The sequence below is a fragment of the Emydura macquarii genome, unplaced genomic scaffold (assembly GCF_026122565.2).
Source record: "Emydura macquarii macquarii isolate MOO-44397 ecotype Brisbane River unplaced genomic scaffold, CSIRO-AGI_Emac_v2 contig_1451, whole genome shotgun sequence".
Taxonomy (NCBI): domain Eukaryota; kingdom Metazoa; phylum Chordata; order Testudines; family Chelidae; genus Emydura; species Emydura macquarii.
The window spans coordinates 1,661,216-1,676,986 of record NW_027131588.1 but is presented as its reverse complement, the minus strand read 5'-3'; the positions used below and the strand labels follow the sequence as shown (position 1 = coordinate 1,676,986).

At 40.7% G+C, this 15,771-nt stretch overlaps 1 protein-coding gene across 2 annotated transcripts in view; it reads left to right on the top strand.

The window, feature by feature from the left end:
- PTPRD (protein tyrosine phosphatase receptor type D) overlaps positions 1 to 15,771 on the top strand; it is a 1,886,025-nt gene that overhangs the window by 1,489,913 nt on the left and 380,341 nt on the right. The window lies entirely within an intron of this gene.

The following is a 15,771-nucleotide window of genomic DNA, read 5'->3' as shown; positions in this document are numbered from 1 at the left end:
TTCAGAATATTTGACCCTGGTCAAATAAGTGGTCAGTTGACCTGTCAATTGACATTGTTTGACTGATTAATTGACAGGCTTGCCAAGCCTAAGTGTACTGTGTGGCAAGGTTTTTATTCTTCCTCATACCTTTTAGGAGCACATTGTTAAATCTCAATACCTAATACATGTTCTCTCTTTTTTTATTGATTGTAGATTAAGTAATGACCAAAAGGGGTTACAGATGCAGGACAGGTGAATGTGATGATCATTTGAGCTTTTGGCAGTTGTTATTCAAAAATGGTGACTATGTTGTCTAGGCAGAGGCATGATTCAGTGCCACTTAGTTCAGTATCAAACAGAAGAGAACTTCATTCTCTAGTTGGCTCAGAGGAGCTAGACCTCCTGGGTATTTATTGAAATGTTGTGTGATGAGGAGCAATGTCCGTAAAAGGATATATGCCATATCCAGGCCCTCATGAATTCTACCAAGCAAAACGGGTGGGGAGAGATGAGCCATTGAAGCTGTCAATAACTCATCCCTCCCTGGTGCACAAGGGGAAGGATCTACTGAGCCAAACTGTCTGGGCAAAATCATCTGAATCAAAGCTCTGAGTAGTGGAGCCATGTCTCTTCAAAGCATATTCACAAACTCATCCCTGAAAATAATGATTATTGAATTTTACATCAAATTAATATTTTAAACAATGACTTAGTTTGTTGTGTTAGATGGAGTAGGATTTGCAGCAATGAGAGTAAAGGATATTTCATGAAGATAGAATATATTAATATTTCTAAGGAAATGAGAGGGTTTTAAAGCAAACTTTGGTCCCATTGTGCCACGAGAATAGGGATAGAAACAGTAGAAGGAGATGCCCACTTGACATCAGAGCAGCATTTCAACCTACTAACAAAATATCTTCCTTCTTGATTGCAACACTCATGTTTTGGTCACCTGTTTTGGGCCTTTCTTTCCAAATGGAAGCAATGATACCACAAGGGCAGATAGGTAAGCTAGTCAAGTGGCTTCTAATAATTCATCATTAATGTCTTGTAGCAATTGTACGTTCGACACTAATTGATCTGTTATGGGAACCCTTAACTTCTCTGTTCTCAGTCCACTTTTATACATACCATCTCTCACTTGAGCACATCATATTGCAATATAATTTCTACAACTTTTATGCAGATAATACCCAATTCTCTTTTCCCTTTAGCTCTTTCACTGACCCCATCCTTGACTCCTTCTGCACCTGCCTTAAATACATCCACACTTTATTTCATTCTTAAAACTTGCTTATTTACTTGTCATAATGGTAGACAATAGAAGAATAACTGTGTTGCAAGGGAAGTACCTTCTTCTGCATCTTTAACTCATTTAATTCCCTGTTCAGCTCTGACCACCTTCTTACCTTTCAGGTCCATAACTGTAGAGACATCATCAACATCCATATCTACTTCTACCTTGGCAGTAGTTCTGCTGAATGGCTTGTCCATGAATTTTTCACTTCATACCTTGATTACTGTTAGTTCCCTCTTCTGTGTCTTCTCTGAATCACTTATACAAATTCCAGTCTCTACAGAATGCAGCAGTGTCCTGTCTTACATCTACACACACATCCTTTCCTATTCTACTCTTCAAGGCCCTTCATAGCCATACTTCATTATCTTATCTCTCCCTATATTTCCACTTGATACTTCTATCTTCAACTCCTTACTTTAATTTTTACAAATGTATCCTTTGATCCCTTGATTCCACAGCATCAGTTCCCAATCTACTCTCCTCCTGCTTTTTCTGTTGACTCTTTTACTCCTTTTTAAAACACAATCAGAAACCTTCCTCTTGAATGTTAACTACAACCAGAAGCTTTTACCAAGGCTTCACATCTCTCCAAGTAGAAATAACCAAGGAGCTGTAAGCAGGGAACCAAAGTTCCACTATTTTAAAGGATAGATTTTCAGAATTATTTCTAGATGTAGGTGTTATATGTAGAAAGCATAAAGGTTGCACAAAAATGATTGTGCCAGGGCTTTGTAAATAATGGGGTTTGTTATGGTTTGTTTTTGTCCATTCATTAATATGTCTCTTAGGGTAACGAGGGTCAGATAATTACCAAATTCTTATACTTGGATCATTTAAAGTTTGACTATAACAGTTTGTTTAGTAGGTGAAGATAGGCTACTTGGCTAACAAGGACAAGCGTTATTTTTTTCCATTTGGACTGTTCCCATCACAGCCTTATTTCACTGATAATAAAATTTGTTTATATTTCCATCTTCACTGATACCTTCAAAATGCCAAGAGACTGTAATCAATTACTAGAGAGGTAATAGCTTTTGTCATAGCAATCTTTTTTCAATGTTTGTACTCAGTTACTTACTTTTACCAAATGGAAACACAGTAGGGGTCAGCCTCCCACTTAGGTTTGCATTTGGTGAAAGTGAGGTTTCTAAAGTGGACTGTAGAGGAGAACACATATTGAGCTACACTGCCTGGCCCTGTTGATCATTTTACTGACTATTTTATTTCCTACCAAGAATGGCTTGTACTCTTCAGGAGATTCCCTTTGGTGTCTAGTAGGATAGTGAGTGAGAGTCCTATTAAGGAAGCTCCGACAATGAGAATGTCTGTAGGCTTTTGTTGATTTTTGAGTCATTTTCAGTATCTGTATGTTTCTTTTTCTAATTCTAGGTGTAATAAAAATTACTGTATTTTACAAAGACCTTTTATATTGCTCAAGAATATATTTTCCCAAAAGAGCAACTATGGGCAAATATTTTTAGTGCCGTTATGTCGTATTTTAGTATGGGAAATGCATAGTGCTTTTATTGCTTCAGGAAGTTTTTGTACTTTATTATCAAATCATTTTATAATGCCAACTGCTTTTGAAAAATAACTATTGCAGTTCTCCATCTCTTCCTCTAATATAGTTGTATTGCCATCAGCAATGTTATAATAAAGTGCAGCCAGGCTAATCTAGCTGCAACTGGATTACAGTCCTGTGTACATTCTGGGAATTCACTGTCTCAGTCAGTCATGCTTCAATCTGATTAGGCAACATGTATTTTGGATAATATTGAAACAAAGCTGTAAAAAGTTAAAAGAAAAAGAAAAAAAATCATAAAAACAAGAAAATGCAGAGTGATATACCACATTAAAGATGCCTTGTGGTATTGGAGCCAAAGGGTTGGCCTGTTGTTAATTTCCAGATTTGAAAATCTATTTTTAGTTTACTTTATTATCCATGATACCTAATATGATTTTTATAGGGCCAACTCCTGAACTCAGTTCACAGGCCATGTAAACGAGCTGCATGCTATGAAGGTCCTGGGGGAAATGGGAGACAGAATCCTCCCCAATCCATACAGGGTAACAACAGTGCAGCTCCATGGTGACTTCTGCAGTTGCCATTCTTATGATTGGCTGGCCACCCAATGTAGCAGGTCTAGCTAGTGGATCCATGTAGTCAAGGACTCACTAGCTCCTCTCTCACCTGCTCACAATAACTCCTTACATTCTTGAGCACAGAAAACCACAATAGGAGCTGTGCTCCACTGTGCACAGATGGCACAGACTCTTCAGAGTCTCAAATTCTGTCTTTCTAGAAACTTCTGATCCTTGGAGAGATGTTGGGGACAGGGTTTTCCTGAAGTATCTGGTAATGGAAGAACCAGTTTAGCACAAACCTGGCAATGGTACAATAGTTTTGTTTTCCTTTTAAGTCCACAAGGTAGAATGGACAAAAAATAATGTTGATTTAGACTGGTTGGTTACAGCTGAGACACCATGTTGACATTAAGCTACAGCTTCTCTGGATAAAAGAAAGATGGTAAAAAATATATATATATTTATTGAATTCTATTTTTCATTGGTTTTAAGTGAAAAGGAAACACTATCCTTCAAAGGAATATTCATTAATACTGGACAGAAGAACTGAAAGTTTTTTGTGTGTAGAGGTCATCAGGTGAATCAGTCACTTTGCCAGGAAAACTCTCATTTCATTTTGTTCTTAAAGCCAAACTTTGGAAGAAGAAATCCAAGCAGTGTGTCTTACTTTTACTTGATAAAAATCTATTCTATTATATTATCAATTAATGCTTCCTTTTTATACATTTAGGGAAAAAAACACAGGTTCTATAGCATTATCGTAGATTTCACCATATCCCTATTCAGTTTAGTTTACTAGAAAACAACTCTAATATCTATTATAGCCAGGTTCACCAGGTTTGATAGTAGGCTTTTCTATAAAGCTACAGTGTATGCTTTAACTAGTAGTTTCTGCTAGGATAAACTCAAAGTTGGAATAATTAAGGGTAATTACAGTCAAGCCATTCAGAGTTCTAGAGAGATGTATTTCCTCCAAAATGCTTTAAGTTCATGGGTGATAGATCCATCAGTGGCTATTAGCCAAGATGGTCAGGGATGCGACCCCCATCCCTTGGGTGTCTGTAAGCCTCCGACTGTCAGCTGCTGGGACTGGAAGAGGGGATGGATCACTTGATGATTGCCCTGTTTTGTTCATTCCTTTGAAGCATCTGGCATTGGCCAATGTTGGAACAAAGGTTAATAAGCTGGATGGACCATTGTTCTGACCCAGTATGGCCTTTCTTATGTTCTTATGTTTTTATTGTAACTATTACAAATGCTTTTTCATCAATTCCACTGTTTGGAAGGCAGATAGGCAAAAAGGAAGATGACCAAATAAAGGGTCCTAGTGTACTGTTTCCCATAGGAAAAAGGAATCTATGTTAATATGTTTTTATAGTCTATAGATGTGACTAAGATGTCAGAGCTTTGTACGTGTCAAGATATTTGGCATCTTACAAATGCAGATATGCTACAGATAGCCTAATCTTTCTATAATATGATTCACGTTCTAAATTATCAGCTAACAGCAACAGTTATTCCTGTCTATTTTAGGATTAAATATAAAAAGTTGATTAAGATACTCATTTGCATGAGAAAGAATTTTCTTCATACAGGGGATCCCACTTAGTAGCAACTTATTTAAAGGAAAATCCTGCCTAATGGATATTTTTTTCTTTGCATCAAACTGCTTTGCACTAATTTAGTACAAATGTGGCACTTCAGTATCAACTCTCATTAAGCTAGTCTCCATTTAAAAACAAATACTCATTTTCTACTCTGCACAATAGTGGGGGTTAGTTCCATAGCTACCTTGCATAATTTGTCCATGCACCATAGTTGCAGAACCATTTGACTCCCCAAGGGATAGGCACATATCACCGGTGTGTCTGCCAGACCTCGATTCTTCTTCAATGCCAGTGACTCTGCCCTCCTTCCCTGGACTGAATGTTAGGAGATTGTGTTAGGGAGAGCATCAAGAATTCTTTTCTACCAGTTGAGCTTTGCTTCCTCTTAACATGGACCCTCTCACTATGTGACCAGCTCTCCAGCCCCATTTTTCTTCCCTCTCCATTATTTAGCTTTGAGTGTGGGACCACTAGATCACACATTGTTCATATTTCCAGGGCTTTTTCATTAACTTCCCCAAAATACACGGTGGCTTTAAGAGCCTAGAAAGTTTGGAATATGTGCCTTGTGGGTGCCCAAGCTACTCCCTGGCTCCCCTCTCTGGGACCAGGTCACCGGACACCTTACACCATCTCCATTCTGTTTTGGGAGAGAATCCTGAGGCCAATTCCTGGATCCCTTAGTGTCAATAGAGAGTGGGCTGAAGCTACTTGGAGGCACTGCTGAACTTGTAAACAGCACAGTGTTGCCTCTTCAAAGTGCTCAGACCCTGTAGTGGATAATATGGATTAATGGCATGGCTCATGTCACAGAGATTCCAGTACAGAAGAACGCATACAAGCTTAAAGAAGCATGCTTATGCCCATGGGAAGGTTCACACCTCCCTTATCCATTATTTTTTTTTAAAAAAGCAACTAGTAAATTACAAGTAAAAGTCTACATTGCTGCAACATTAAGGTTCCACATGTAATATCACAAAAAGTGAATATATGCATATATTAAGGTGTTCAGTTTCCCACAGCAACATTAATTTGGTCACTTTTGCACATATGTGGTACTTTGTGGACATACTTTACTCTTAAAAGTGTAATTTAATCTGCAGTTGTCTGTTGTTTTACTATCTTAAAACAGATAGTCCATGAAATGAAATTTCAGTAAAAACGTTAACTTGTGCTTTTCCTGACTTCTATAATTTTCTGTGATCTTCTGCAGCAACCTTGTAGTTTAACTTACCTTTAGTTTTTTTGTGTTTTTTAATATTGTTTCAGCCTTGTTAAATGATTTGTATGTATGCCAATTATGGTGTGGGAAATAATATGAAACAATGGCTGGAATAATAAATCCACTCTTTAGCATTAAAGATGTGAAGGAAAAACCCTTTGTTTCAACTGTTTTATATTTAACTTGGGGACGCTCAAATCTGGGACTTTTATTGGAAAATTCTAGATGATGACAAAATATGTTGTAGCAAATTGAATCAATTTTGACTATTATCCTTTTAAAAAAAAGGTTATTTATATTTAATGAAAGTGAAATCCTGCCTGCATTATTGTCACTATTTAATATAGATATTGTGGTGGATCCTGAAGGCTTTCATCAGGATCAGAGTTGGAACCTGTACAATCAGTTATGCTGGGGGGACCTGCTATTCCAGATGCCTGGAGGATCTCTGAGCTATTCTGCTGGTGAACAGCAGGTCTGTTCAGAGAATCTGCTGAGACTATGTTCTGTAACAAACTATTCTTCACTCACGGCGTCAAAGTTGGCAGTGCTGGATCAGTTCTTCAGGAATGACCCGCTCATCCTCTCTGCACAAGTACTACGGCGGAGAATGATTTGGAGGACCCTTCGGAGGGAATGGATCAGAAGGAGACCTGTTTGATCAGAGGACAAGGGATGCATTCTCCTAGGGACGGGGGTTCCACGATCACCATTCCGAAGAGGAAGAGAAGGGTGATGGTGGTCGGGGACTCCCTCCTAAGGGTGACGGAGTCATCCATCTGCCGTCCAGACCGGGAAACTAGAGAAGTGTGCTGTTTGCCTGGAGCTAGGATTACAGATGTGACGGAGAGACTGCCAAAACTTATCAAGTCCTCAGACCGCTACCCCTTCCTACTTCTCCACGTGGGCACCAATGACACTGCCAAGAATGATCTTGAGCGGATCACTGCGGACTATGTGGCTCTGGGAAAAGAGATAAAGGAGTTTGAAGCGCAAGTGGTGTTCTTATCCATCCTCCCTGTTCAGGGAAAAGGCCCAGGTAGGGACCGTCGCATTGTGGAAGTAAATGCGTGGTTACGCAGGTGGTGTCGAAGAGAGGGCTTTGGATTCTTCGATCATGGAATGTTGTTCCAGGAAGAAGGATTACTAGGAAGAGATGGGATTCATCTAACGAAGACAGGGAAGAGTATCTTCGCAGACAGGCTGGCTATCCTAGTGAGGAGGGCTTTAAACTAGTTTCGACGGGGGATGGGGACCTAAGCCCAAAGGTAAGTGGGGAAGAGGGTCACCACAAGGAAGCAGAAGGAGGAGGGTGCAGCAGGGGAGGCCTCCCGATTCATACTGTGAAAGTAGGCCAATCGGCTACTTATCTCAAGTGCCTGTACACAAATGCAAGAAGCCTTGGAAACAAGCAGGAGGAACTGGAAGTCCTGGCATAGTCAAGAAACTACGACATGATTGGAATAACTGAGACTTGGTGGAATAACTCTCACGATTGGAGCACTGTCATGGATGGGTATAAACTGTTCAGGAAGGACAGGCAGGGGCGAAAGGGTGGAGGAGTTGCATTGTATGTAAGAGAGCACTATAACTGCTCTGAGCTCCAGTATGAAACTGGAAATAAGTCAGTTGAGTGTCTCTGGGTTAAGCTTAGAAGCAAGAACAATAAGCGTGATGTCGTGGTGGGTGTCTGTTACAGACCACCAGAGCAGGAGGATGAGGTAGATGAGGCTTTCTTTACTCAACTAGGGAAAGTTTCCAGTTCACAGGACCTGATTCTCATGGGAGACTTCAATCACCCTGATGTCTGCTGGAAGAGCAATACAGCAGAGCACAAACAATCCAGGAAGTTTTTGGAGAGTGTCGCAGAGAATTTCCTGGTGCAAGTGCTGGAGCAACCAACTAGGGGCCGTGCTTCTCTTGACCTGCTGCTCACAAACAGGGAAGATTTGGTAGGGGAAGTAGAAGTGGGTGGCAACCTAGGCAGCAGTGACCATGAGATGGTCGAGTTCAGGATCCTGACAGAAGGAAGAAAGGAGAACAGTAGGATACGGACCATGGACTTCAGAAAAGCGGACTTTGACTCCCTCAGGGAACTGATGGGCAGGATTCCCTGGGAGGCTAATATGAGGGGGAAAGGAACCCAAGAGAGCTGGCTGTATTTTAAAGAGACCTTATTGAGGGTGCATGAGCAAACCATCCTGAAGTGCAGAAAGAATAGCAAATATGGCAGGCGTCCAGCTTGGCTTAACAAAGATGTCCTTGGCGAACTTAAACGCAAAAAAGAAGCTTACAAGAAGTGGAAGCTTGGTCAGATGATTAGGGAGGATTATAAAAACACTGCTCGAACATGCAGGAATGAAATCAGGAAGGCCAAAGCGCAGTTGGAGTTGCAGCTAGCAAAGGATGTGAAGGGGAACAAGAAGGGTTTCTACAGGCATGTTGCCAACAAGAGGAAGATTAGGGAAAGTGTGGGTCCCTTAGAGAATGAGGGAGGTGACCTAGTGCAAGAGGATGTGGAGAAAGCTGAGGTACTCAATGCCTTTTTTGCCTCTGTCTTCACAGACAAGATCAGCTCCCAGACTACTGTACTGGGTGGCACAGAATGGGAAGGAGGCAAACATCCCGCAGTGCTGAAGAAACAGGTACAAGACTATTTAGAAGGATTAGACATACACAAGTCCATGGGGCCAGATGCAATGCACCCAAGGGTGCTGAGGGAGTTGGCTGAGGTGATTTCAGAGCCATTGGCTATTATCTTTGAAAGCTCGAGGCAACAGGGGAGGTCCCTGAGGACTGGAAAAAAGCAAATATAATGCCCATCTTCAAAAAAGGGAGGAAAGAGGATCCAGGGAACTACAGATCGGTCAGCCTCACTTCAATCCCTGGAGAAATCATGGAGCAGGTCCTTAAGGAATCCATTTTAAGGCACTTGGAAGAGAGGAAGGTGATCAGGAACAGTCAACATGGATTCACCAAGGGAAAGTCATGCCTGACCAACCTGATTGCTTTCTATGATGAGGTGACTGGCTCTGTGGATGTAGGGAAGGTGGTGGATGTGATATACCTTGACTTTAGCAAAGCTTTTGATACTCTCTCTCACAGTATTCTTATCAGCAAGTTAAAGAAGTATGGGTTGGATGAATGGACTATAAAATGGGTAGAGAACTGGCTAAAGCATAGGGCTCAACGAGTAGTGATCAGTGGCTCCATGTCTAGCTGGCAGCCGGTCACAAGCGGAGTGCCCCAGGGGTCGGTCCTGGGGCCGGTTTTGTTCAACATCTTTATTAATGATCTGGAGGATGGGGTAGATTGCACCCTCAGCAAGTTTGCGGACGACACTAAGCTGGGGGGAGTGGTAGATACCCTGGAAGGTAGGAATAGGATACAGAGTGACCTAAACAAATTGGAGGACTGGGCCAAAAGAAATCTAATGAGGTTCAACAAAGAAAAGTGCAGAGTCCTCCACTTAGGAAGAAAGAATCCCATGCACAGCTATAGACTGGGGACCGACGAGCTGGGCAGCAGTTCTGCAGAAAAGGACCTGGGGGTAACAGTGGATAAAAAGGTGGATATGAGTCAGCAGTGTGCCCTGGTGTCAAGAAAACTAATAGCATATTGGGCTGCATTAGGAGGGGCATTGCCAGCAGGTCACGGGAAGTGATTATTCCCCTCTATTCGGCATTGGTGAGGCCGCATTTAGAATATTGTGTCCAGTTTTGGGCCCCCCACTACAAAAAGGATGTGGAGAAGTTGGAGAGAGTCCAGTGGAGGGCAACAAAAATGATTAGGGGGCTGGAGCACAGGACTTATGAGGAGAGGCTAAGGGAACTGGGCTTGTTTAGTCTGCAAAAGAGAAGAATGAGGGGGGATTTGATAGCGCCTTTAACTACCTGAAAGGGTTCCAGGGAGGATGGGGCTAGGCTGTTCTCAGTGGTGGCAGATGACAGAACAAGGAGCAATGTTCTCAAGTTGCAGGGCGGGAGGTCTAGGTTGGACATTAGGAAAACGTTTTTCACTAGGAGGGTGGTGAAGCAGTGGAATGGGTTACCTAGGGAGGTGGTGGAATATCCATCTTTAGAGGTTTTTAAGCTGAGGCTTGACAAAGCCCTGGCTGGGATGATATAGCTGAAGTTAGTCCTGCTTTGAGCAGGGGGTTGGACTAGATGACCTCCTGAGGTCCCTTCCAACTCTAATATTCTATAATTCTATGATTCTATGAATCAATCCAGAAGTTGACTGAATAAATCCACCCCCAGAAAAAGATTAACACTGCGTTGATGGGAGGGCATTTCCCATTGGCGCAGCGCAGTGGGGACACCACGCTAATTAGAATTTATGAAGTTGACAGTAACTTGCGTATTTTCCGTCGACTGCTACCGAATTTTGTGGCAAGTGTAGACCAGGGATATTACTTTTAAAAGAAAGCAACATTCACAGTAGGTTTTAACCATGCTTCCAAGCCATGTCCCTCTGGGCTGTGGTGCACCGGTGCGATACATTAGCCATTCCAGTTTAGTGCTTAAAGAAGTGCTGTGCTGGAATCCTACCTAGATAAATGTGCACTGTATGCCAGATAGTACCAAACCCAAACAAATACTGGGCATATTTAAAAAAAAAAGAAAAAAAAGAACAAAAACCATAATGTAACCCAAAACTACTTTTCTAACCTCTTAGCTTTAAAAATCGTTTTGCTGCCTATTTGATAAAAGAACAAGTTAGACTGACTGCAAGCAGTTGCTGTTGTTTCTGTAGAAGTATATTCGTTTCATATGTTCCATTTGGAAGAGTCTGTAATTTATCATTTTAAAAACAATTCCTAATCGTATTTTTTGTTAAGTCAGAATAATTTCTTGCACACCTAACATGCTGTATCATTTCCACCCTCGTTGTCTTTCTATTTGTTTTTCCTGGTGATGCTTCTAGTTTAGGGGGATTGCTGAGTAATTTGTAACTACTGAACTTGTAAGAGTTTTTCCTACTCTTTCAGATAAGTTCAGCAGTTACTAATGTTTCTTTTCAGCTGATATCTGAGGATGAAATCAGTTTATCGAACAGCAGATGGAAAACTTATTTATATCACTTTACTTGCACAGATATGGAGCTGGGTGACTGGGCTTGGTAGTGGGCACATTCTAGGACTGTGGTTGTGGTGAATGAAGCATGAAAGTAGAATATCACAACTTTTCTCTCCAGTTCAATCCTATATACTTTGTCATACACAGGATGTAGTCAGCTGTTTTTTTAGCAAGAATTATGCAGATTGTTTTCCCATTAAATCAGACCCCAGGTCAGAACACTCCTGAACTTTAAAAAAGTTCAGCACTAGATCCCTTTTAAGCAGGAGGCCAATCCAGCTCCCCAAATCTGAATGCACCTGAACTTTGTGAAAGCTGGGATCTGGCTATTAACTTGGACCTATACTAGGTGTAGAGGGCCACGTTTTCTGCTGTTGTAAATTGGTGCAGCTTCACAGAGTAGGATAGACCTGCACCAGTTAAGAGCAGAATAATTTGACTCAGCTTTTTTACGGGAGTTGTCATACCGGAGCTTCTGTCTTCCCTATATTTCTGTGACTAAGAGGAGAAAGGGCTATCAGAAATTCTCATCTGGAAACTGTTTATATTAGGGCAGGATCCACTTCCAGATTACTCATGTTACTACTGGAGACTTAATATTTATGTCCTTCCATTTCAGAGAGTATTTCCCCTTCTGAAACTTTACTGGAATTTTCCCCTTTGCCTCTCATGTTCAATTTTCTAAAAGGAGTCTTCAGTTACAGTACATATGCTCCAGAGGGGTAGCCGGGTTAGTCTGTAAACAGCAAAAACAACGAGAGTCCTGTAGCACTTTAAAGACTAACAAATTTAATTTCTGCAGGCATAAGCTTTCATGGGCTGCAACCCACTTTGGGTTGCAGCCCATGAAAGCTTATGCCTGCAGAAATTAAATGGGTTGCAGCCCATGAAAGCTTATGCCTGCAGAAATTAAATTTGTTAGCCTTTAAAGTGCTACAGTACATATGCTGGATTTGTTCCCAAAAGTCAAACTGGCACAGGGTTTACCAGTCTGAGAGTTCAGCTATCTCGAGCTTCCTTTCAGAAATCATATGGGAACTTGGACAACCAAATCTTCAGTTTCAGCAGTTGCGTAATTGGTTTGTAGATGTATACAGTTGGGAATATTCCATGGAATACTGTCTTTGCAGTATGTGATTGAACAATAGCTCTATTAGGCTTCTATTATCTTGCTTCTGTTGAAGTCATTGGGAATTTTGTCATTGGCTTCAACTGAAGAATAGGACCTTCACTTTATAGTCAGTGCTGCAGATGTGTTTTTCATTGATATTACAAAGATTAAGACTGGATACTATACATTCCAATTAGGCCACAATAGAATGAGAAAAACAAAATCCTCTATACTGTCACCTCCAAGTCTTCCTGCATGTAATCCTCTAGGCATGATATCACCTCCCATAACTCAACTGTAAGATTCCTTCTCTGCCTACATTTAAGTTGCTTTTTAAAGACCCTCATTTACTGTACTGAATGTGAATCAAGTTGACTGGTGAATCAAGTTGACTGATATTCAAAAAATCGCTTTGTTGCTCTTTTCTCCGTAACATCTGGCTATGCTTCTGTTTTTCTCTATGCTGTGACCTCCTCAGGGCAGGGACTATCTCTCCTTGAATAACTGGGAAGCACGTAGCACACAATTGATACTCACATAAATGAATAGACCACGAGGAAGAAGTTGAAGTTCAATTGATTGAATCTGTTCTAAGAGCTGTGTTATAATACTTAAGAAAATTGGGCACCACCTGATAACCAAAATGCTCCATCCTCCAATTTGTAGTTGTTAGGAGTATGACCTGCTTCGTGCTGACTGAGAACTTCGTTGTGGTAGTACCCCCTTCATCACAGCCCTGGCTGATTGATATTGCTTGTCAAGGAACTTCCATCCTCTGTTCTCTTAACTTACTCTACAAACACACACTCATTGTGGACACACTACCTGTTTCCACCCTTTACTCTTCTCAGTTCACCCTCACACAATAAGGAAAATTGACTGGAATAGATATTGTGGAATAGCTTTCCACATGGACACAGTTCTGGAATACAAGTCACTTTATTCTGGAATAGTTAGTGAGTAGTTATTATGGCATAAAATACCCTTTTTATTCTGTAGTACAGTACCCACATGGGGAACTAGTCTAAAATAGCTATTTCGAAATATCTCATTCTGGTCAATTTTCCTGTGTAGACAAGTCCTTAAGACCCAACATCGGAGCTTGAGACAGGTTGAGAGAAGACCACACAGTGAATCTATGACCTTGCAGCTGGGAATTGTGATCAAATGGTTTTGCAGGGGGCCCAAGGTTGGCTTGACCAAGACATGCAACTTGGTTACAAATTAGCCCTACAGCAGAGGAGGTGGGGAGAACCTATTGCTGCAGCTAAAGAGCAGGTGTTATCGCGTTTCTTCTCTCACCTCAAAGTTGTTTCTGTATTTAATATCTGTTATACTGGTTCCAAATGTTGCTTTTTCACAAAGCAAGTTGTCTCTTGCCAAAGTGTTTAGTTCCTAGGAAAGTATGGTAGTGCTGGGGGAAAGGGTTATGCTTTTTTGTTAGAAGAGTAATAAAGTGTTGGATTAGCCTTTTACTAATGGATGCTTGGAGGTGGCTTCATTCACAGCTCACATAATTTTTAGAATCTCAATTTAATCCTTACAAGGCTTTTCCATGTTAGTTTTCACAAATAAACAAACAGAAACAACCATCAAAAAAAGTCCTTACCACTTCATTCAGTACAGTTGGGTACAATTGTTGTAAGGCTAAGGGTTATTTAGGTCAAAGCTGAGGCAGAGCTCTGTGGAGAAGCTTGACAACACCTGCCTATCCCATGGCTTGTTTCTCTCCAGTGTTATCAGCCCGCCATCCGCATGACTTCACTAACAATATTTTTTAAAGAAAGTACTTACAAAATCAAAACCAACCAAACAAAAAAGGTCCACCCTGCCTGCCTTCTCCAAACACTTGTATTTTCACAGTCTAAAACCCTGATGTAGAAGCATAAGCAACTGAAGAGAGGAAATAGAAGTTCAAGGTTCACCTGCAGAAGATATTAGTATGTTTATTGGGTTAGTTAAAGCCGTAGCATTCTAAAGGTGCAGAGAGAAGGAGCAGCAAGGACTTCATATTGAGTGGTAGGAGCGATAATGAATGCCACCAGGAGCAGAGACCGAGTAGTTTGGCATGTTTAGAATGAATGGTATGTCTTTAATATCTGCAAAACACCTAATCTTTTCTTCTGAGCCTCTCACTTGACATATTTTGTGTATTTTTCCTTCACTTACAGGCTACCTGTAGATTCTGAAAAAAAAGGCATTTAAAAGCCTTATTTCACTTTTCAGCTGGAGGTGAGGGGACAAAAATAATTTTAGTGTCACAATGGAAAACAATTTGGTAAATAGTCTAGTGCAGATCATCTTCTTTCTCTTCCCCTTCCTCTTCCTCACTTTCTTTTAATTACCAACAAACCTCTATCCCCTAGGCATATTTTATGGCTCAGTCATGATGAGTCTTAATGCCCATTATATTTCCGCTGTGCTTGTTTGCAGACATCAACTTGAATGCTTGCATGGTACAAAGATTGCATCACCCTTTCAGTTTAGTAAAAGCAAAAACAAAATCACCTCTTCCCTGAAAGTGCATTTCATACATCTCCATCTTTTTGATAGCACTGAAGTCATTATGTAGCAGTTGGCTCTGATACGCTTGCACAGACACAAATTGAGTCCGACAGGACTGATGTCTCATGGACTTTGCTGTCATTTGAAATGCTGGCATGGAGATGGTAGTGATGAAAGGGGGGAGCTGGTGCCTTCAGCACTTTGCTTATGAAGATTTCTTAGATTCATATCTCTTGATAGCAGTAGCTGATTTGAGAGGTAGTTTTACAAAAGAGATTGATAACAGCAGAAGATTTCTAACATCTGGTCACCTTCTTTTTTCTTCCTTGAGTAGATTCTTTCAGCATTGCACTGTAGTGTAAAACAGGCTCTTCATACCACCCACAAATCTGTAAGATCCATCAAGTGGAATAATTAGTATAATCTACCCCCTCCCTTTTGGTTTTTATCTTCACTGCATGGAAGCTACTCATGCAGGGTAATGAAAAAGATAGTATCTGTTTTTCTTATTGTGCTTGAGCTAAATTTCAGACCTGCCAAAGTATATATCTTACATCTCTTTTGAAAAGTGCAATTAAATTGCAGTGTTATTTTAGTGACGCAGTCGGGCCATTTTGGAATATCTCTAATATTTCCTCTTACAGGGAAGCATTTTTATGTTCTGTAATTTCTAATATTGCTTGGATGGAGCGGATTTAACAAAAAATAAAATGGATTTCTTCTTAAAGCCAGATGCTTAAACTGTATTGTTGATTAATTCTTATATAACATGTTAAATTAAACTGACTGAACTGGGCTCTTTATTAATTATTTTTGCTGTATTGCATAATTTAAATATACAAGTAAATCAGAGAGGAAATGTAACCTTTCGGACATGTGGC